Raw genomic sequence first — 24,152 nt, forward strand, 5'->3', positions numbered from 1 at the left:
GTCTTCATAGTCAATTTGATTTTGAGCTCCCCAGTGTTTGCACAGGACCAGGCAACAGGTGGAATCCTTTTTAGTTGTAAAATATGTATCCAAGTTTTGACACCTTGTAATTTGTCAGTGGTGTCAGTTGTCAAGAGTACTCGGTAAGGTCCTTTCCATGAATCTTTCTTTTGCAAAAGCATCTGAGTAAAACAATAACTGTTATGAATGAAAAAAAGACTTAAAATGCCCATGTTTAAAGATCTGATGGGACTTTATCATGTAATCAGTAAGGAAATTTGGTTACATCTGTGACTTAAACATTTTTGGATAATAACTGAAATTATAACTGATAACATTATACCAGGGCATATCAAATTTTTAGAAATGTTACAATATAACCTGTGAAGGTTTATAATCACTTACTTGATAGTGCTTTCCATGTAATTTAACATACCAAAAAAACCTAATTAGTGTAACATCTCTCTTCTGTGAGGTGGGAGACAAGTCCTTTGAAATTTTCCAGGGATGCTCTAGGGAATCACTAAGTTACTTTGAGGTCAAAAAGACTCTAAGTAAGGTTTTGGGAAGTTGTCAAAATGTCAAAAGGTTTGAACATTTGACTAAATAGAATCATAGGTTATTTTAAAATAATACTAACTTATATATTTAAGCAAAATGCAATAAAAGTTTTAAAGGCAAATACAGAAGGTTACATAGTTGTGAACAAAACTTACTTCTTTTAATGAAGTGAAGATTGAGTGTTGTTAAGTAGTAAAAGACCTGACAGAGACAACATGAAGCATGGTAATTTATTTTGGTAAAACACAAAATCTTTGCTTTACAGGTAGATTACCCAAAACTGAAAAAAGCCCCTTTTGCAATCTCTTACCAAGAGAAGACTAATAGTCCAAAAACCAAACCAAAACAAAACAAAATCTTTCTCCTATTAAGAGCGAGAAAACCAAATTCTAATTTTGATGTATGCTTTTGATAAAACTCATTTAAATTTTTAAAAATTATATTTTATTGATTATGCTATTACAGTTGTCCCAATTTCCCCCTTTGTCTCTCTATACCCAGCCCTTACTCCAGTCCCTCAGGCAAGCCCCACACCACTGTTCATGTCCATTGGTCATGCATATAAGTTCTTTGGCTACTCCATTTCCTATACTGTATTTTACATCTCCATGATTATTCTGTAACTACCTATTTGTACTTCTTAATCCCTTCACCTTTTTTGCCCATCCCCTCAACACCTCTCACATCTGGCCACCATCAAAATGTTCTCTGTATCTATGATTCTGTTTCTGTTCTGCTTGTTTATTTTGTTTATTATATTCAACTGTTGAAAGATATGTATTTATTACTATTTAATTTTTCATATTTTTATCTTCTTAAAAAAGACCCTTTAATATTTCATATAATACTGGTTTGATGGTGATGAACTCCTTTAGATTTTTCTTATCTGGGAAGCTATTTAAATGCCCTTTAATTTTAAATGATGGTTTTGGTGAGGAGAGTCATCTTGGTTGTAGGTCCTTGCTTTCCATCACATTGAATACTTATTGCTAATCCCTTCTAGCCTGCAAAGTTTCTTTTGAGAAATCAGATGAAGTCTTAGGGGGGTTCCCTTGTAGGTTACTAATTGCATTTCCCTTGCAGCTTTTAAGGTTTTTTCTTTGTCTTTAACCTTTGGGATTTTATGTATGTATGTATGCATGTGTTTGTTTATGTATTTATTTATTGCTGTTATTTTTTTCTTCCTTCTTTTTTAAATACATATTTTTTGATTATGCTACTACAGATGTCCTACTTTTTTCTCCCCTTTATTCCCCTCTGCCCTGTACCCACCCTCCCACCATCATTCCCCAACCTTAGTTCATATCCATGGGTCATACATATAAGTTCTTTGGCTTCTCCATTTCCCATACTGTTCTTAACCTCCCTCTGTCTATTTTGTACCTACCATTTATAGTTCTTATTCCCTGTACCTTTTCCCCCATTCTTCCTCTACCCCCACCCTGCTGATAACCCTTCCTTCATGTGCTCTTTATTTCTGTGAATCTGTTCCTGTTCTAGGTGTTTGCTTAGTTAATTTTTGTTTTTGTTTTTCTTTAGGTTCAGATGTTGATAGTTGTGAGTTTGTTGTCGTTTTACTGTTCATATTTTTCATATTTTTTCTTAGATGAGTCCCTTTAACATTTCATATGATAAGGGCTTGGTGATGATGAAGTCCTTGAACTTGACCTTATCTAGGAAGCACTTTACCTGCCCTTTCATTCTAAATGATAGCTTTGCTGGATAGAGTAATCTTGGATGTAGGTCCTTGCCTTTCATGACTTCAGATACTTCTTTCCAGTCCCTTCTTGCCTGCAAGGTTTCTTTTGAGAAATCAGCTGACAGTCTTATGGGAACTCCTTTGTAGGTAACTGTCTCCTTTTCTCTTGCTGCTTTTTAAGATTCTCTCCTTCTCTTTAGTCTTGGGTGATATAATTATTATGTGCTTTGGTGTGTGCTTCTTTGGGTCCAAATTCTTTGGAACTCTCTGAGCTTCCTGGACTTCCTGAAATTCTGTTTCCTTTGCTAGATTAGGGAAGTTCTCCATTATGTTTTCAAATAAGTTTCAATTTCTTGTTGTTCCTCTTCTCCTTCTAGCACCCCAATTTTTTGGATGTAGGAGTGTTTAAAATTGGCCCAGAGGTTCCTAAGCCTCTCCTTATTTTTCTGAATTCTTGTTTCTTCATTCTGTTCTGGTTGAATGTTTACTTCTTCCTTCTGGTCCAAACTGTTGATATGAGTACCAGTTTTCTTCCCTTCACTGTTGATCGATTTACCTTTAATTCAATTTTCATACCCTTCAGTTTTTCCTCTATTTTGTGACCATACTCTGCCATTTCTGTGAGCATCTTAATTACTGGTATATTTACCTGTGCATCTGATAGGTTGGCTAACTCTTCATCAATTAGTTGTATTTTTTCTGGAGTTTTGATCTGTTCTCTTATTTGGGCTGTATTTTTTGTCTCGGTGCACCTGTTACGTTGTAAGGGGCAGAGCCTTAGGTATTTGCTAGGGCAGCCCAACCCAGGTCACTGCGTTTTGGTGCTGTTTGTGGGGGACGGGTCCCAGAAGAACAATGCCACTTGCTCAGCTCTTGGGCGGCTTTCATTCACTTGCTCTGCTACCCACAAGCAAATTGGGCCCTTCTGGTACTGAATCCCAGGTGGGTTTTCTTGTGTACATTCTAGGACCCTGTCCTAGAACCCTGTGGGTCTCTCCAATGAACTCTCTTGTGAGGCTGGGAGTTTCTCCTCCTCTCTCAACCCCCACAGGTTTTTTCATTCAAAGGTTTTGTGGCTTTATATCCCCCCCTGCTGGAACTCTGAGTAGTATGGTCTGTCTCACTCCCAGTTGTTCCTCCTGGTTTATCTGCATGCAAATGTAGGACCACCTGCTCCACCAGCCACTGCCTTGCCCACCTAGGTCCTCCAGCTGCCTCCTTGCTGCTAGTCCTCTCCATACCAGCTGCCTGCCTCCACAACTCCTACCTATCTGGATGAATGTTTCTTCTTTAACTCCATTCAGTTTGATTTTCTAGCAGTTCTGGTTTTTTGTTTTTAAATTTGTTGTTGTTCTTCTTTTGGTTGTGCGAAGAAGCAAAGTGTATCTACCTATGCCTCCATCTTGGCCTGGAGTTACCCTTTTTTAAAACTATTTTTGTTCAAGTACAGTTGTCTCCATTTTCCTCCCACCTCTCCCTCCACCCCACTCATCTCCACCTCTGACTTTCTACCTTACCCCTCTTTGGCTTTGTCCATTTGTCCATTATACATGTTCCTTGATGACCCTTGTCCTTCTTACTCCCACTATCCACCTCCTCCTTCCCCTCTGGTTACTGCCAGTTTTGTTCTTTATTTCAATGTCTGTGGTTATATTTTCCTTGCTTGTTTTGTTGATTAGGTTCCACTTATCGGTGAGATCATATGGCATTTGTCTTTCACCACCTGGCTTATTTCACTTAGCAGAATGCTCTCCAGATCCATCCATGCTGTTGAAAAGGGTAGGATCTCCTTCTTTCTTTCTGCTTTGTAGTATTTCACTGTGCAAATATACCAAATTTTTGATCCACTCATTTACTGATGGACCCCTAGGCTGCTTCCAGCACTTATCAAAAGTAGAAAAAAAAAGGAAAGGTGATTCTGAAAACTATGCCTATAAAATTCTTAAAAGTATTTTTTACAAATATTAATAAAAAAACTTTAGCCCTCTGAGCAGGTTACCTTACCTAATTTCATTTGTACAAAATATAGTTTGGGGGAGTTCTGGTCAAAATGGCAGTGTAGGTAAATGTGGTACTTGCATCCACCCACAACCACATTAAAATTACAACTAAACTACAGAACAAATATCATTCAGAAACTCCTGAAATCTAGCTGAACAGAAGTCCTACAACTAAGGATAAAAAGAAGAAGCCACATTGAGGCTGGTAGGAGTGGTGAAGACAAGGAATAGATCGGTCCCACATCCAAGTTTGATAGATAAAAACATAGAGAATTCCATATCCAAGTGTGATAGATAAAAACCTGGATGAATATTTCAGCTGTGGAGGTATACCCTGAGGCACAAGGGAGGGCCAGGCCCCACACCAGGCCTCCCAGCCCAGGGTTCCAGTACCAGGAAGAGAAGTCACCATAACTTTTGGCTATAAAAAAGCCAGCTTGGAATGTGGCTGAGTGAGATGGAGGGCAGGTAACCATCCCAGGCATTCCTCTTAAAGGGCCCACACGTGGACTCACCTTAACTCACTCTCTCTGACTTCCAGTGGTGGGACACCAGGGACATATGGGAAGGAACTGAATTCTCTGGCATCAAGGTGAGAGCTCAAGGGGCAGTTTTTTTCCAGATAGAAGTGCTGGCAAAGGCCATTATTCTTTTTCTGGGCCCTCCCCACACAGAACTGGCAGGTGAGCACCATATCTGAGTCTCCATAAACATAGCTAATACCGTTCATCATGCTCTGTGATTCCCCAAGACCCCACCTCACCCAACTTGCAGGCCCACTCAAGCTGTTTCCAGTGGCTTTTCTGTACAAATGACCCACCGTGGCTCATTGAATTTTCCTAAAACCCCTCAGACAAGCACCATTTGGCCTCGGCATGTTGCATACCTCCAATTAAGTGGCTCAGCACTAGTGGCAGCCAGCCTTGGATCACAGCTTGGCCTCTCCTGGACACCTCCAAGCCCAGCATAAGTAACAAGTAGCATCCATCTGCAGATCACTTTGTAGCTCATGCTGAGGAGCCTGGGGTAGAGCACAAGTTGTGGCTGACTTTGGCCTGTACCTCCTAGGAGGCCACAGAGTCAACACACCAGGTGGACAGCTTCAGACAGCATACAAGAACCACTACAACAGTCACAAGAGACACTCATGGGGCAGACTCAGCAGGCACCAAAGACTCACTGAAGTAAGTCTTGCTCAGTGGGGTTGGCCCTGGCACAGCTGACTCTCCATGGTGGTCATAGCCAGTTCTCACAACCAATCAGCCTGAAAAAAAAATCCCACCCATTGAGGTACCAACAGCAATCAAGGCTCAACTACAACAAGATGGTATACACAGCCTATACAGAAGGTACACCTAAATGGCCCAGCTCAAATGAATGAGGAGGCTGTCCTCTGAACCATATAAGACATCTACTAGATAAGGCCTCTCCACTAAGACCAGGAGATGTAGAAGCTCTACTTAATACATAGAAACAAACACAAGGAGGCTGCCAAAATGAAGAGAAAAGAGATATGTCCCAAATGAAAAAACATGACAAAACTAAAAAAAAAAGAACTAAACAAAATGGAGACAAGAAATCTACTAGATGCAGAGTTCAAAATACTGGCTATAGAATGATCAGTGAACTTAAGGTAAGAGTAGATGAACCTAGTGAGAACTTCAACAAAGAGATAGGACAAATGAAAATGGAGATGGAAAACATAAAAAAGAACCAGTCAAATTAAGAATACACTAACTTAAATGAAGAACACATTATAGGGAATCAATGTAGACTAGATGAAGCAGAATGTCAAATCATGAATCTGGAAGATAAGGAAGCAGAAAACACCCAATCATAACAGCAAAAAGGAAAAAGAATCCCCCAAAATGAGCATAGAATAAGGAGTCTTTTGGGCTACTTCATGTGTGCCAACATTCACATCATGGTGGTACCAAGAGAAGAGAGAGACAGCAAGTAATTGAAAACCAAAATAGCAATAAATACATATCTCACAATAATTACTTTAAATGGAAATAGATTAAATACTCCAATCAAAAGATGTACAGTGACTGAATAGATAACAAAACAAGACCCTTACATACGCTGTCTACAGGAGACTCACTTCAGATTAAAAGATACACACAGACTAAAAGTAAAGGGATGGAAAAGTATATTTCACAAAAATGGGAGCATTTGAACAAAAAAAGCTGGGGTAGCAATACTTATCCTAGACAAATAGACTTTAAAACAAAGGCTATAACAAGAGACAAAGAAGGACACGGCTATTCCACTTTGGGTATTTATCTGAAGGAACCCATAACACTAAATCAAAAAGAATATACATCCGTATATTTATTGCAGCATTATTTACAATAGCATAGATATGGCAGAACCTAAGTGTCTATCAGTAAATGGATATAGAAGAAGTAGTGCATAAAAATAATGAAATCTTGCCATCTGCAGCAACTTGGATGGACCTAGAGTGTACTGTGCTGAGTGAAATAAGTCAGACAAAGGAAGACAAATGCCTTATGATTTCACTATATGAGAAATCTAAATAAATAAATAAACAAATAAGCAGAACAGAAAAAGAAAAAAAAATACAATTTAGATCCAACTATTCTTTTATAAACTAGTGAGTTTTGCCTTATTGCACCAGTTTCATTGCTAAACTTTTAAAACAAAAGCTGTAAGATCGCTATTTGCATCTGTCTGTCTGTATGTTTATGGGTATCTGTTTATAGGTGCTATGAATATGTAGTTTCTCCTACTTCTACATGGTATCAGCAAAATTAATGTGTGAAGAGTTATTTTTAATTGCCTTAAAGACAAACAAGTATTTATATAAATCAAGTATACTTTAAAAAATATAGAAACTAATCCAAATATTTTTCAAGTTTACATGATCTAGGATAACCTTTGGTAAATAAAAGCTAGTTTAAATTTGCTAATTTAATTTAAACCAGCATGCCTTTAAAGTTTTCAGAATTAAATATAATAATTTTATTATTCCTACACTTAATAAATGTCAAATTAACTCACATTATTTTTATTACAGAATTTGTCACCATGAAAGATAAGATGATGATTAGCTGTTTAATGTCTCATGAAATTTTCATGACTAATCTAAATATAATTATTAAGAATAAATGAATTAAATAGGTGTAAGATATAAGTTTATCTATGTACTTTTTGATAATAATTGTGATTTATGGTATGTGTACTTAAAAATAGTTTCCCAAATCACTTTTGTACCTTGAAACCTTAAACTTACACCTAGATGACTTAAATGATGTATACTCATTGAATATCGAGATCATTTTCACACAAGACAAAATACTGAAACATTAATTATTAAACACAAGTTTTTCTACTTTTAGTTTCTTATTACAAAGTAACTAAAGATATTTGTGTCTATCAATAAACATGCATTTTGCCACATTGAAAAATTTACTGTGAAGAATATACTTCTAGAAATCATAAAATGTATTTATAAATTTGCCAATTGACAGAGTGGTAGTTTAACAGAAAATCCATGATTGCTTACTACTTAGTTTTCACTAGAAATAAAGGATTCTAAGGTTAAGAATTGTAATCAATATATGTAATTAAACCTACTTAGAAATAACGAATCAAAGGAAACAACTGTATTTGAAAAGTAAATAGGGAGAGTAAAATGACTGACTGTACCTGAATAAGGAAAAAGAAAATAGATCAAAATCTGAATGGATACAAAAAATTGTAGAAGGTTTGTAGAAAAGGAATCTTGGGAAAGAAATTTTATGTGTGGTTAAGCTGGTTAAGATTGCAATGGATCTATTTAAAATTTTTAAATGCATTCTGATCAAGATAGAGGCATAGGTAAACATGGCTTGCCTTCTCGCACAAAGACATCAAAATGACAACTAAACTATAAAACAACCATCATTCAGAACCATCAAAAATTGAGCTGAATGGAAGTCCTACAACTACCAAATTAAAGAAGAAACTACATCAAGACTGGTAGGAACGGTGGAGATGTAGAATGGGCTGGTTCCACACCCACATGTGGTGGGTAAAAGTTAGGAGGGATACCTCAGGAGCAAAGGGGCCGAGCCCCACACCAAGTATCCCAGCCCAGGGTTCCAGTGACAGGAAGGTAAGTCTCCACAACTATTGGCTGTATAAACCAGCAGAAATTGAGACTGTGAAAACAGAAACTGCTGGACTCCCCAGCAAATCCTCTTAAAGGGCCTGTGTACAGACTTACTCAGACTCACTCCCTTTGCTATACAATGTGAGTACAGCATATTGAAAGGCATCAGAGACATTGAGGAAAAACTGAATTGAATCATGGCAAGAGGTAGGGGAGCTTTCTCCCAGACAGAGTGCTACCAGGGGCCACTGTTCCTTTTCTGAGCCCTCTCCCAAAGAGCCACAGAGCTGGCAGGAAGGTACCATATCTGAGACTCCATCAACCTGGCTCACATTGTTTGCCCCACCCTGGTGATTCTCTGAGACCCTGCCCCATCCAACTGTTAGGCCCACCCAAGCTGTATCCAGTGGCTTTTCCATATGAATGACTTGTCTTGGCCCATGCTTCAGATTTTCCTAAATTATCTCAAACAAGCTGCATCTAGCTTCAGGGAGCCCCATACCTCTCGTTAAGTTGCCCCATGCCCAGCACTACCAGCAGCTAGCCTTGGTTCATAGCTTGGCTTCACCTGGGCACTTCTAAGCCCAGTACAAGTAACAGCCATCTGTAGATCACTTTGTAGGTTATGCTGTGTAACCCCACAGACAGAGCACAGATGGTAGCTGACCTTGGATGTGCCAACAGTGATCAACTAAACAAACACAGTCTCAACTACAAAAACAGGGTGTACACAGCCCACACAGTGGGTATTCCTGGAGTACCCATTTGGTTGATAGTGGAGGCTGTGCCACTGGACCCTACAGGACACCTACTATATTAGGACACTCTACCAAGTCTCAGAGATGTAGCAGCTCTACCTAAAAGATAGAAACAAACACAGGGAGGCTGCCAAAGTGAGGAGACAAAGAAATATGGCCCAAATGAAAGAACAAAGCAAAACTGCAGAAAAAGAACTAAACAAAATGGAGACAAGCAAGCTACTAGATGCAGAGTTCAAAACACTAGTTATAAAGATGGTCAGTTAACTTAGTAAGAATTTCAACAGCATCAAAACAACCACTTACAGGATATCAACAGTAGAGTAGATGAAGCTGAAAATCAAGTCAGTGATTTTCAGTATAAGGAAGGAAAAAAAAACCAATCAGAACAGAAAAAAAAGAAAAGAATCCAAAAAAAAGATAGTGTAAGGAGCTTCTGGGACAACTTCAAGCATACCAACATTCATATCATGTGAGTGCCAGAAGGAGAAGAGAGAGCAAGAAATTGGAAACCTATTTGAAAACAATGACAGAAACTTCCCTAACTTACTGAAGGAAATAGACATACAAATCCACAATGTGCAGAGAGTTCCAACTAAATGAACCCAAAGAGGTCCACCCAAGACAATCAATTAAAATGCCAAAGGTTAAAATTAGAAGATGGTGGCAAGGTAGGTGGGAGCTGAACCCACTTGCTCATGTACCTAACTGGGATAGTCAGCTGACCTTCCAAAGAACAGAGTGAACAGCCAACAGTATCCCAGCTGATATGAGGTTTGGAAGCGAAAGGTTGCAGAGGATGCTTAAAAATGGACAGTAAGGAGATTTTGTAGGCTGACCTGGCAGGAAGGTCCCTGGGCCTTGTGCCAGGGACCACAGCTGCCATAGGTACATTGGAGGACAGCCAGGTCAGTGATTGCTACTTAGTGGCTCCCACCCCTCCCAGAACAGGGAAGTCATAGACCCATGCCAGGAGAGGCCTGGATGCTTAAAGTCATTGGAGGGATAAAGAGGCAGTAAGAGACACACAGCTGGCAGCATACCTGGGCTGGGACGGCAGTCACCAGCTGGGGTGGTGGTCACCAGCTGGGACAGTACCAGAAAAATTGGGGAGCCGGGTGACACTTGGAGCTGGGAGAAGAGATGGGCCATGACTGGCCATGACCCAGATAGACTCTGGGCTTGTCAGAGACTTAGTCTGTGTGGAAAGCCAAATGCTTGTTAGGAACAGCAGGCCATACCCAAGGGGACTTTTCTCAAAAGAGGATCTCAGCCGCTGTGCAAGGACCACACGCACAGAGACCTCATGCTCACAGGGTCCTCACATGCACAGCGACCAGGCCAGTGAAGAGGGAGGAGTGGGGGTATGATTTGGTCCCACTCAGGGTGGCTCATGGATTGATCAAAGGGGGCAGCAGGGGCTTGGAGAGCTAACAGCACCCAGAGAGACTTCTTTCACTAAGGGAACTGAGTTGTCCTGCAGGGACATCTCACACATGCAGTGCCCAGGCCAACAAAGAGGGGAGGGGGTTGCAATTTGCTCCCACTCACTGCACCTCATGGACTGATCAAAGTGTTGTAAAACAAGGTGGATTATGGGTGCCAGCCTGATGCAAATGCGCAGAGCAGATAGTGTGGGATGCACTGTGCTGAGGGCCTGGGCTGGAGACTGGGCCTGTGATTATCATAGCCCAGACTGAGCCCCCATTCTCATGGAACCACAGGAAAGGAAAAAACCAGAGCCCAATTCCCCTTTGCCTGCAGGATCTTGGAAGACCTGCAAAACCCATTTGGCAGGTTTAAAGTCAGCAGGAGGCTTTTTTTCTTTTTTAAGAGTAAGACAGTAAGACCTGGAGCTGTGAGAAAACCACAGACAGATCCAAAAAGAAGTCAGAAAGTGAAGACCAACAACAGACAAATTTCACTTTGCTCCTTCAGAACTTGCACATTTTTTTGTTATTGTTCTTCTTTATTGTTTAATTAGTTTTGTTTGTTTGATTTCATTGTTCGATTTATTTCCTTTATATATTTTGAAGATCAAATCTTTGTCCAAGGTATCATTGGCAAATATATTTTCCCGTAAAGTTTATTCTCTTTTCATTTTGCTGATGGGTTTTTTTCCCCCTCCATGGAGAAGCTTTTTACTTTGATGAAGTTCCATTTGTTTATTCTTTTCTTTATGCCCCTTGTTCTGGGGACATAGTGGTGAAAATATTGCTGCATGGAATGTCTGAGACTTTCCTGCCTATGTTTTCCTCTAGTACTTTTATGGTGAAATGACTTATATTTAAGTCTTTTATACACCTTGAATTTATTTTTTTGTATGGTATAAGTTGGTGGTTGAGTTTCATTTTTTTGCATATAGCTGTCCGATCTCTCAACACCATTTGTTCAAGAGGCTATTTGTACTCCATTTTATGCTTCTGCCCCCTTTGTCAAATATTAATTGACCATAGAGACTTGGGTTTATTTCTGGGGCCTCTATTCTATTCCATTGATCTATGTGTCTATTCTTATGCCAGTACCTGACTGTTTTGTTGACAGTGGCTAGCCACATCTATCAGACAAGAAAAAGAAATAAAAGGCAGACAAGTTGGAAAGGAGGAAGCAAAACTGTCACTGTTTACAGGTGACATGATAGTGTACATAGAAAACCCTATCAACTCCACCAAAACACTACTCAACCTAATAAGTGAATTTGGCAAAACAGTAGGATACAAAGTCAATATTCAGAAACCAAAGGCATTTTTGTACACCAACACTAAAATAACAGAAACAGAAATCAGGAAAGAATCCCATTTGCTATAGCAACAACAAAAAAAATGAAGTACCTAGGAATAAACCTAAAAAAGGAAGTAAATACCTGTACTCAGAAAACTACACAACACTGAAGAAAGAAATAAGGAAGACACAAACAAATGGAAGCATATACCCTGTTCATGGATTCGAAGAAGGAATATCATCCAAATGTCCATACTACCCAAAGCAATGTATAGATTCAGTGCAATCCCTATTAAAATACTAATGACTTATTTCACAGATATAGAACAAAAATATATATGAAACCATAAATGACCCTGAATAGCTGCAGCAATTTTGAGAAAGAAGAACAAAGTAGGAGGGATCACAACACCCAATATCAAACTATATTAAAAGGCATAATCATAAAACATGATTTAAAAATTAAAAAAAAATTAAGAATGAAGCCTAAAAGAAAGAAAGTAGTGAGTTCAAGTAGTCCTGCAGGTACCTACTCCTGGTTTTTGCTCCTGGGGGCCAGTACATCTCCTTTCATTCTCTCTATGACACCAGAACTCTTAAAAAATAATATGAAGCATATTCAAAATTTTATGAATTTATATTTTAGTCTTGCTCTGGTGTCAGAACTGTAATTTGAACCTTGTAATAGGCTAGTTCTTCCCCCCCCCCCAAGCATAATAGTTTAGCACTTTTACACTGGGGAAAAGGACACAAGGGAGGAGCTTGCTCTGGACATCTTCTAGGTCCAATCTGGATGTTTCTGCAAAGGATTGAGCCCAAGCACAATTCCATATTCTGATGCAACAGATAGTTCTGCTCTACTGGGTCTTAAATAAAAATAATTAAACACCAAGTAGATTTTTTTTGTTTCCTTTTCCATGGCCCAGATTGTTATTCTGTGAGAGGATTAACATGCCTCTAAAGAATCTGGTAGCAAAGGTTTAGAAACATGCTTCGCTATCCCAGTCTGCTTAGTAGTTTACTGGGGAGAAATTTTACAAATAATTAGAATTTTTGTCACCGTATAACTTAGACCCTCAGATTCTCCTGGTACTTAGCACCAGGTTACTAAACATTTGGGGTAAACTAGGCTGTCCTTGGCACTCTTATTTTTCACTTTAAACATTCTCCAGGCAAAGCTTTGAAAGCATACTGTCCCCGCCACAAAGTATACACAAAAGACCCTCATTTAAAACATTCTCCTCAAATTCAGGCACAACTACTTCATAATGTGCTTTTCTAATCTCTTTTTCAGGTGATGGTACCACATTCTTCTGTGTGTAATCCTTTATGCACTGTCTGCTGTACTTCTCAGTAAGCCATTCATTTCCATTTACTTCTTTGACACTGCTGGAGCACGGTCTCTCCTCTCTTCACTCTATGTCACTGTGCTAGGACAGAAATCGTTTCCCCATATGGGTCATGTGCTCCCAACTAGCTAGCCATAGACCTGCATGCCTTTGGGTTGGTTTCTCCATCTCCTCATTTTATCTGCTCTCATTAATTAGCTTAAGTGTCAATTCCTTTGTGATATGAAGACATGACTAACTTCCCCAGGTAAACCTACCACTTCTTTCTCTTGATTCCTATAGTACTTTGTACATATTTTCAACACATCAGAGCAATTATGATTGCATTGTACTTGCTTATTTCTACGTATGTCTCCCCAGAATCCTGAAACTCTTTGTAAGTTAGGACTTTGTCTTAATATCCAAGTATCTCTAATAATCATAATCATCATTAAGTGTGAATTACTAAATAAGTAATAGTAGGACTATCCCCTTGGCATGGAAATGAAACATTCATATTCCATTGGTGAGATGGTCAAATGGCTGCATCTAATAGGGGAGTCTTGGAAATATAGTCCAACTGCAGTTCCATGTTCAGTGAATACCTGGCTTGTCTGCCATAGGAACTGTGTTATCAGGAAGAAACATATTTGGAGATGTTAGATACTTCTTTTAAATAAAAAAAATTAACACTATGTACTGAATCTGATAATTTTTTTTGCCTTAACATCCATTTTTGTCTGATTTTAATATAGCTACACCAGATTTCCTTTGAGTGATTTTATCTGGAAGGTGTTTTTTCTTATTAAAAATTCTGTATCTACCCTGGATGGTGTGGCTCAGTGGACTGACTGCTGGCCTAGGAACCAAAGGGTCGCTAGTTTGATTCCCAGTCAGGGCACATGCCTGGGTTGCAGGCCAGGTTCCCAGTAGGGGGTGTGTGAGAGGCAACCGCACATTGATATTTCTCTCCCTCTTCTTCTCCCTCCTTTCTCTTCTCTCTAAAAATAAATAAATAAAGTATTTTAAAAAATCCTGTATCTTTATATTAATCATTCAAATGTTTCTTCTAAAGATCATATAGCTGAACATTTCTTATAAATACATGACAGTCTTTATTCATAAATTTAAACATTTAAATATGTATTTTATACTTAATGCAATTCATGATATATTTGGATTTAATTCCTCCATCTTATTTTGTAGTTTTTATTTGCTTTTTATATATAGTTCTTTTCTGTTTCCCTACCATCTTTTGAAATAGATCAGGATTTTTAAAAATTCAATTTTCCCTTCAACTACAATATGTGCATCATCACTTTCCCAGCTAATGCCAAACTGTTTTTGCAAAATGGTTTTGCCAACTTATACTCCCATTGGCACTGTATGAAAATTTTATTTGCTTTATATTCTCACCAACACTTGATATTATTTTGCTTCTTTATTTTTGGCAAGCTGGGAGTTGTGCATTGATATTTCAATCTGTTTTAATTTGCATTTATCTGATTACTAGTGAAGATGATCACCTTTTTATATATTTAGTGACAGCTAAGATCCTTCTTTTCTAAAGTGTTCATACATTTAGGCCATTTTTTCTATTAGATGGCTCATTTCTTTCCCATAAATTGGACATAGTTTTTTATCTTCTCTGTACTAGTCCTTTGCCAATTACATGTGTTGCATTTGTCTTTTTCCACTTTGTTGCTCATTTCTCTTTCTATAGTGTCATTTAATAAAGAATGTTTAATATCAGTGTAGTTAAATTTATCATTATTTCTTTCTGGTTAGTAATTTCCCTTCCCTGAAATCTTGAAGATATTTTCCTGGATTATCTTCTAAAAGCTTTATAGTTTGCTTTTCTCATAGGTCTTTAATTTACTTTGAAGTGGTAGTCTTTTCTAAGGTAGTAAGGCGAAAGATGATCCGCAGTGTGAACGTGGCTGCCATGACTTCCAGCAATGTACTCAACTTGTATGTGACTTTGAACAATTTGGGCTTGGGCATTTTTTCACTACTTAATTCTTAGAATTGTAAAATAAAAGCAGAGCTGAAATTAGGTCAAAGTATCAAAGGTTTATCAAGGCTGATAATAAAATATAGGTGTTCTGAGTTTTTAAGTTATTGTTCACTTGCAAGTTTTGTATTTTTGCATGCTTTGCAAACACTTCTGAGTCATGTAAATTCTTTAAAAAAATCCTCACAGTGTGCTCTTTATATGGCTCTGACTCTACTAGTCAACAATTGGTAATATAGTTTCTTCGGTTCCTCTTCCAGTAGCTGGAATAGTTACATACTACTCTTTCTATTTATTCCATTTTGTCTGGCTTTTCTTTTTGTGACCAACATCGTGTAAAAGACCATTAAGTGGTATTCTGGCAAAATAAAACATTCATGTAAATTGATTTAATCAGAATAACTTAATTATGTTATTGATTTTCATACTAAGAAAATGTTGGTCAGTGTGTTTGTTATATGTCATATTAGAAACCGCATAGAAAAAAATTTAGAAAAATGGAGCAAAGAATTAGGTCAAAGTTTGCAAAGAAGTAACAGTTCTTAAGGGGATATTAGTAACAAGATTTGTAGGCTAGATGAAACAAAAAGAAAGCAGTAGCATCTTAATAATGAGGAAAGTGAATGGAAGTCAGGTACGCAGCATTATGAAGCATTTCAAAGGCCTAGGAAGACATCCCACTTGGAGCTTTGTGCATGATTCTGAAACTCGCATGTCAGGAATGGTAATGAAGCATCAATAAAGAGAGCCATGAGGATAAGAGATCTTTAGGTCATACATAGCTCCTTGTGGAGACTAAAATAAATGAGGTCAGTGCTCATTCTTGAGAGAGAAATGAAAGATGAACATGACTAATGCAGATTAAGTTTGGAGTATTGAAAAGGTGTATGAAAGGAAACTCTTCAAGGATATAATAGTTCAAAAGCAAGAGGACATGAAATAGAACAAAGAAGGGAGTGCCGTTTAAAGATTGTTATATAAAAGTACAGTTCAGATGTGGAAAATTGGCCATAGGTGGCCATGGAAGTTTCCTTTTAGGAAGAAGGAGTTTATTAGATCTTAGGTAAATTATAGAACAAATCAGTGAATGTTGCAAGTATGGCCCAGATGTTTTCTTATGAAGAACTTTTATTTTCTATCTTGGAGCACATCTTATAGGTAGTTTGCTCAGTGGTAAAAAAAAAAAATCACAGTTTTTGGGCAGGTGATATTGTGTTATATGCTGCATTTACTTCATTGATGGCAGTCAATCAATTTTGGTGTATATGAAATTATATTTTGAAGTTTTATTTACATGCACAGTTATATGCTGACATTAAAATCTGTCAGTGGAGAAAGCTGTATTTACTAAGTAATGAGTAAAAAGATACATATGGGTCCACTCAGGCAGATTTGGCAGGAGAGCAGAGGTCAATTTATTCCAATTTAGTACTTTCTTTGTTAAATGAAGATAAACTACATGTCCATGAAACTTGTACATGTTCCTGAGCTACATCAACCCAAGGGTAAAAGTGTATTTATATTAATTACTGTAAACTATGTTTTCTCGGCATTTTTTACTGCCTACTATTTCATTATTTCCATTACCCCTCAGATCTGTTCTATACAATGTCTTAGGCATTTGTAGGGGTGTTTCTTGTGATCTCATAAACAGGTCTTTTTAACCATTGCTAGCTATGTGAAAGCATTTTGCTAGGTGTTTCTGGCTTTACAGCTTCCTATGGGGTATGGGCACCGGGCACCATCACCAAAGGCTAACGCTGCCCTTGGGTGTCCTGTGCTGTGTGAGTCCTTCAGTGAAACGCAGGACCTCAGCCACACTCAGCTTCCCCCTGCGCAGGTAAGACGGTGTCTTTTTCTCATGTTAGGTTATTTGTTTGCTTGCTTGTTTATTTTTTTGGAATGTGGATACTAAGTCAGTGCTACCTTGGTCTAGGTGCATTAGAGGTTTTAGTGAAAAGAATATATATATATTTATACATAATTAGGATTGAGTCAGGGGGTCAGGACAGATGGCTTATGATAAACACTTTGTTTTCTCTTTGTTGGTGACTAAGGTTTTGTGATTGAGCCAAGTCATTTATATTCTTTGGGCGGATTCATTCCCAAGGGGCTTGCTTTTCAGTCCTGAATGCAAATGGATTTCTTTATTCTCTCCTATACCCATTTCTCCAATTCTGCCTAAAAGTTTAGATGTGTCTGAAGTCCAGAAATGAACCACTTAGGTAAAAGCTGGGTGATCAGATTGAATGAGACTCTTAAAACAAAACAAAATAGAAACAAAAACAATAAAGAGAAGAGGAGGAAAAGCAGAAGAGGAGAAATAGACAAAGCAAGGTTTTTTAAAATAAAGATTAATCAAAATTAAAAGCAAATAGATCAGTCTCCCATTCTATTTTCCTCCCTTGCTCCATACTTGGAAATTCAGTTTTAAGCAGTGAGTATCTTACAGGCGTCCAGCTCGATTCTTTGTATTTCTGAGAGAATGCTGGAAGTACACCCCTTCAGTTGCTAAAGAGAAAGATAATCTCTTTATATCTCTTTCTGACTGTCACTGCCTCCTGCTTTATGGCTGCTTTTTGTTGATGGCTGGCTGCATCTTTATAATATAATTTACCATGGCATAAAATCTTTTTCCTCTGGAGCAACAATTGCTGTTTAACCCAGTTAAGCAGACCATTTTCACAGATATTTCAGTGACATCAACAATGCTTGAGCCGCTAAAGGCTGGCAGGGCCTGACCGTGTGGACTTCGGTTCCTTTGATCTCTAGAAGGTAAAGCTGCACAATCTCACATGCAAGGGGAGGCCGCCCCCAATGCCTGGCTACCAGGCAATTTCTAAGGCTAGAATAGCTTTGTGTTCTCCAAGAGTAGGAGCATGCCATGTTCATTTGCTGATGACATTAGCTGCAGAGTCAACAGTGACTGTTAAGTGGCAAAATTAAGAAGGCTATGGCAAATTTCTATGGCATCATTACAACCTGCTGGAAAATTTAAGGTAATTCACTTTAAGAAAAATATATATTTATTGATTATACTATTACAGTTGTCCCGTTTCCCCCCCTTCACTCCACTCCTTCCTGCCCACCCCCTCCCTCCCACATTCCCCCCCTATAGCTCATGTCCATGGGTCATACACACAAGTTCTTTGGCTTCTACATTTCCTATACTATATTTACCCTCCCCCTGTCTACTTTCTACCTACCATTTATGCTACTTATTCTATGTACTTTTCCCCCTCTCTCCCCCTCCCACTCCCCTATTGATAACCCTCCATGTGATCTCCATTTCTGTGGTTCTGTTCCTGTTCTAGTTGATTGCTTAGTTTGCTTTTGTTTTAGGTGTGGTTGTTAATAACAGAGAGTTTGCCGTCATTTTTACTGTTCATATTTTTTATCTTCTTTTTCTTAGATAAGTCCCTTTAACATTTCATATAATAAGGGCTTGGTGATGATGAACTCCTTTAAGTTGACCTTATCCGAGAAGCACTTTATCTGCCCTTCCATTCTAAATGATAGCTTTGCTGGATACAGTAATCTTGGATGGAGGTCCTTGCCTTTCATGACTTGGAATACTTCTTGCCGGCCCCTTCTTGCCTGTAAGGTCTCTTTGGAGAAATCAGCTGATAGTCTAATGGGAACTCGTTTGTAGGTAACTGTTTCCTTTTCTCTTGCTGCTTCTAAGATTCTCTCCTGTTTCATCTTAGGTAATGTAATTATGATGTGCCTTGGTGTGTTCCTCCTTGGGTCCAGCTTCTTGGGGACTCTCTGAGCTTCCTCGACTTCCTGGAAGTCAATTTGCTTTGCCAGATGAGGGAAGTTCTCCTTCATTATTTGTTCAAATAAGTTTTCAATTTTTGTTCTTCCTCTTCTCCTTCTGGCACCCCTGTAATTCAGATGTTGGAACGTTTCAAGATGTCCTGGAGGTTCCTAAGCCTCCTCATTTCTTTGAATTCTTGTTTCTTCATTCTTTTCTGGTTGGATGTTTCTTTCTTCCTTCTGGTCCACACCGTTGATTTGAGTCCCAGTTTCCTTTGCATCACTATTGGTTCCCTGTACATTTTCCTTTGTTTCTCTTAGCATAGCCCTCATTTTTTCCTCTATGTTGTGACCATACTCAAACAATTCTGTGAGCATCCTGATTACCAGTGGTTTGAACTGTGCATCTGATAGTTTGGCTATCTCTTTATTGCCTCATTGTATTTTTTCTGGAGCTTTGATCTGTTCTTTCATTTGGGATTTTTTGTTTGTTTGTTTCGGTGGGCCTGTAATGTACTAAGGGGTGGAGCCTTAGGTATTCTCTAGGGCAGGGCAGCCTACGTTGCTGCTTTGTGACGCTGTATGTGGGGAAGGGGTCTGAGAGGGAACAATGCCACTTGCTCAGCTCTCTGCCAGCTTTCAGTCACTTCCCTTGCTACCCACAAGCAAATGGGGCCCTTCTGGTGCTGATTCCCAGGTATGTGACTTTGTGTATGTTCCAGGACCCTTTGGGTCTCTCCAACAAACTCTCCTGTGATGCTGTGAGTTTCTCCCGCCTCCTCTACCCCCACAGGATTTTTCAGCTGGAGGTTTTGAAGCTTTATTTTCCTGCACTGGAACCCTGGGTTGCACCATCTGTCTTGCTCCCCAGTTGTTCCTCCCAGTTTATCCACACGCAAATGTGAAAATGCCCAGTCCACCAGCTGCCACCTCTCCTGGTCATCCAGCTACCATCTTGTCATGAGTCCTCTCTACCCCCAGTGGTCAGTCTCTGCTCCTCCTACTGGTCTGGTTGAATGTTTCTTCTGTAACTCTTTGGTTTTTGACTTCTATATAGTTCAATTTTCTGGCAGTTCAGGTTATTTTTTTGTTTTTAAATTTGTTGTTGTCCTCCTTTTGATTGTACAAGGAGGCAAAGTATATCTACCTATGCCTCCATCTTGACCAGAAGTCCAAGGTACTGAATAGTTTCAACACAAGGATCCTTTGTGTTGCCAGTTTATAACCACACCCACCCAGCTGCTGCCTCCAGCTCATCCTGAAAAAATCACTGTTCTGTTCCTCATTTTTGCCATTTCAATAATGTTATACAAATGGAGTCATATACTAGTTTTCTTTTTTAAAACACAGACTTTATTTTTAGAGCAGTTTTAGGTTCAGAACAAATGGAGCAGAAAAAACAGTTCCCATATACTCCCTGCCCAACATATGCATAGCCTCCCCCATTACCAACATTCCTCACCAGAGCAGCACATATATTACTGTAGATGAACCTACATGGACACATCACTTTCACCTAAAATTATTTTATATATAAGTTCATTGGTTATAGAGTTCACTTTGGGTATTATATATTCTATAAGTTTGGACAAATGTATAATGACATATATCTACCATAATAGTACCGTACAGATCAGTTTTACTGTCCTAAAAACCCTCTGTGCTCTGCTTATTTATCCCTCCTTGCCTCTAACCCTTATGACTATTGATATGTTTACTGTTTCCACAGTTCTGCCTCTTCCAGACTGTTATACAGTTGGGATCATACATATCATAGTTGGATTTTGAAATTGGCTGTTTTCCCCCACACAGTACTATTTTCTAGAGATTAGTACAGGTTGTTGCATTTTCTTACATAATAAAAATTTTCATTAATTTCTAGTAGTATCCCATGATATGGATGTACCACAGTTTGTTTAACCTTTCACCTGTTGAAAAATATGTAGACTGATGCCAGTGTTTGGCTGTTTTGAATACATAAATCTGCTAGGTACATTCATATACAGGTTTTTGTGTAGATGTAAATTTTCACTTCTTTGGGATAAAGGTCCAGGAGTACAGTTGTTGAGCTATATTGTAGTGAGTGTTCACTTTTATTAGAAACTGCCAAAAGGTTTTCCAGAATGGCCGCACCACTTTCTATCCCACCAGCTATACATGAGTGGTTCAGTTTCTGAACTGAGCCTTGTCAACCTTTGGTATTGTCACTTTTTTTTAGTCATTCTGATAGGTGTGTAGTGAAACTACATTGCAGTTTTAATTTGCATTTCCCTAATGGCTAAAGATGTTGAACATCTTTTCATGTGCATATTTGCTACATGCTTATCCTTTTCATGTGAACTTTCACAGAGCAAAATTTTAAATTCTGAGGAGGTCCAATTTATCATTTTTCCTTTTTACAGATTGTGCTTCTGGTACCAATTCTAAGATCACCTAGCTCTAGATTCCAAGGAATTTTTCTTGTGTATTTTTTTTCCAAAAAGTTGTTTTACAGTTTCAAGTGTTATATTTAAGTGTATCACCTATTTTGAATTAAGTTTTATATACAGTACAAGATTTAAATTAAGGTTGATTTTTTTTGCTGATGGGTATTTAATTGCTGCACAATCATTTGTTGGTAAGGCTATTCTTCCTTTATTGAATTGTTTTTGTAGCTTTGTCAAAAATCAATTATTTTCTATTTCAATTTTTAATTTTCTTCTAATGAAACTATTTTTATTGATCAATGTGTCTATTATTAAGGGAGTCTATTTTTATGATCTAATTTGATGAGTGCATGTACTTTAAGTAAATTCACAATCTTATTTTTAATAATAAGTTGTAGTTTATGGTCATTCCAGATTTTTCTTGTTTTTAAGCATAAACAGGTAAATCCAAAACAGAGATAATGAAAATAACTAAAAATTATTGGGAGCTTATTATTTCTCATTTACTATTCTAAGTACTTTCTTTTGTACTATTTTATTTGCACAAGAACCCTAAGCAGTAGGGTTAAAGATTACACAGCTTTTAAGTCAGAATAAGCACTATGACTCTGGAGATCAGTTTATGATTCATAGAGCTAGACGAGTTCATACAGAAGGCTACATGTTTATACCTTGCAGAAGTCCAGGGAATATTGTTCATAAAGTCTCTTTTAATGCCATTATGAAAATTTGTGCCTACATTTTGCTGTTAAGATGACACACTGTAAGAATAAAGATGTTATTTGAAAACAAAATGTGACTAACTAAAAGTACACAGAATTTTCTGAAAGACATTTTTGAATAATATTTAAAGAACTTTATTTACATTCTTTGCTACTTGATGAACTTTACTTTGATCACATCCACCTTATTTTTGTTTTAATTATAATCAAAGCCATGAAAGAAAAAGATCATAATGTTTAGAATTTTAGAAAGACCTACTGACCTACTGTTATGCCTCCATGGCTTTATTTAAATTACACCTTTTTTATGTAGAAATTGTTTCATCAGTCCTTTTATAAGTGAGATTTTATTTTGATACTGAAAAGAAAAATGACATTTCATGAAGGCCTCACCACTTGGGTATTGAATGAAAAGTTTATGAAGTTCTTTAAATGTATTCAGTGAAAGCCATCGTCAATATTATGAAAGTATTATTTGTTTAATGACTGTTTTAATGATTTTTTTTATTACAAAAGCTATTTTTTTAGTGTTACTCTAGTACAATATTTTCAATTTTATTGTGATATTAACATTTGGCATTTTTCTGTTTTATATATTAGTAGTTGTGGTAGGCTAAATAATGGCTCCATCAAAAGTGCTTAGGTCCTAATCCCTGGAACCTGTGACTGTTACCTTATATGGCAAAGGGGCTGCAAAGATGTGAATAGGATCTGGAGATGGGAAGATTATTCTGGATTACCTGGGCAGGCCCTAAATGTAACCACAGCAATTTCTCAAAAGAAAGGTGGAAGGAGTTTTGTGAAGTAAATGTGATGATAGAAGCAAGAGGTTGAAATGATGCAAAAAAGATGTCATGAGCCAAGAAATGCAGATGGTCTCCAGAGGATCGGAAAAAATAAAAAATGGATTCTTCCCCGAGCCTCCGGAAAGAATGAACTTTGCTGACACCTTGACTTTAGCCCAGTTAAACTGATTTCAGACTTCTAGTGTCTGGAACCATAAAAAAAATGAAAAAATTTATGTCACTTTAAGCTATCAAGCGTGTGGTTATTACATGGGAAGCTAATTATTATACAATGGTCTTATACACAGATAGAGTGATGGAATATCATCAAGCCAAGCATAGTCTGACTTGAAATGTGTCGAGGCCAGAAATTCCTGAAATGTAGTTTAAAGTGGTTGATTGTTCAATTGTTTCCCTTTTGATACATATATCTTTTAAAAAGTGGCTCAACTCACCTTTGAGGCCAGGAAAACCAGTGAGAGGAGAGCCCATGGGATGATATCCAAGGGAAAAGTTGGCATGGCAGGGACCAGGACAAGCTAGGTGGGAAATGTCAAGATACAGTTTAGGGGAAGAGTTCTTATTTGACTCATCAAAGTTTTAAGGAGGAAGAAAGGTAAAATGCAAGGTGATATTGGAGTAACAAAACAAAAGAGAATAGTAGAGGGTCAGTGGAGGGAGAAGCTGAGGTAGGCAAGGGTATGAGTTGGTGTCAGTTAAAAGCTCACCAGATGAACTAGAAATGGCTTGATGTTACTTTCACTTCGGTTGCCAAGCAAACAGCTGTGCAAGTTATGTCATCAGAGAAGTACACAAATAAAGGTATGCAATTACCTGATGCCTGCTTTGTTCTTTTAGTTGCTGCCTTGTAGATTCTGTCATCAGTGCTGCCCATGGCAACATAAAAACTACCGGTTCAGAGGAGACAAGGAACCTCGGGCCCTTCTCTGCCTTTCAAACAATTAGTCTCGGGGTGGAAACAGGGCAAATCAGTGGTTCATGCACTGCTAGTAAAGGCATTCCTACCTGTGCCTTAGTCATGTATATCTATGTTCTATTTTTTGTTGCGTTTTGGGCCTAGAACAGATCTGGGCATGATCTACCACATAAGCATTCCAAGCGTTATTTAATAAAATAAAATGTCATCTCACATTCTCATTTTCTTAAAAATTGAGTTTGTGTTGTAGTATCTTTCCTCCTTTATTTCCCCCAAAGGGGAGGAGTGTGCACTCACTTTTGATCTTGTCTCAAGTTCTTGTCAG

General features: G+C 38.0%; 1 pseudogene; it reads left to right on the plus strand.

The window, feature by feature from the left end:
* Window positions 1-15,102: 15,102 nt before the first annotated feature.
* Window positions 15,103-24,152, plus strand: part of LOC112317721 (transmembrane emp24 domain-containing protein 2 pseudogene) — a 49,229-nt pseudogene continuing 40,179 nt past the window's right edge.

This window comes from Desmodus rotundus, chromosome 4, assembly GCF_022682495.2.
Source record: "Desmodus rotundus isolate HL8 chromosome 4, HLdesRot8A.1, whole genome shotgun sequence".
Lineage (NCBI taxonomy): Eukaryota > Metazoa > Chordata > Mammalia > Chiroptera > Phyllostomidae > Desmodus > Desmodus rotundus.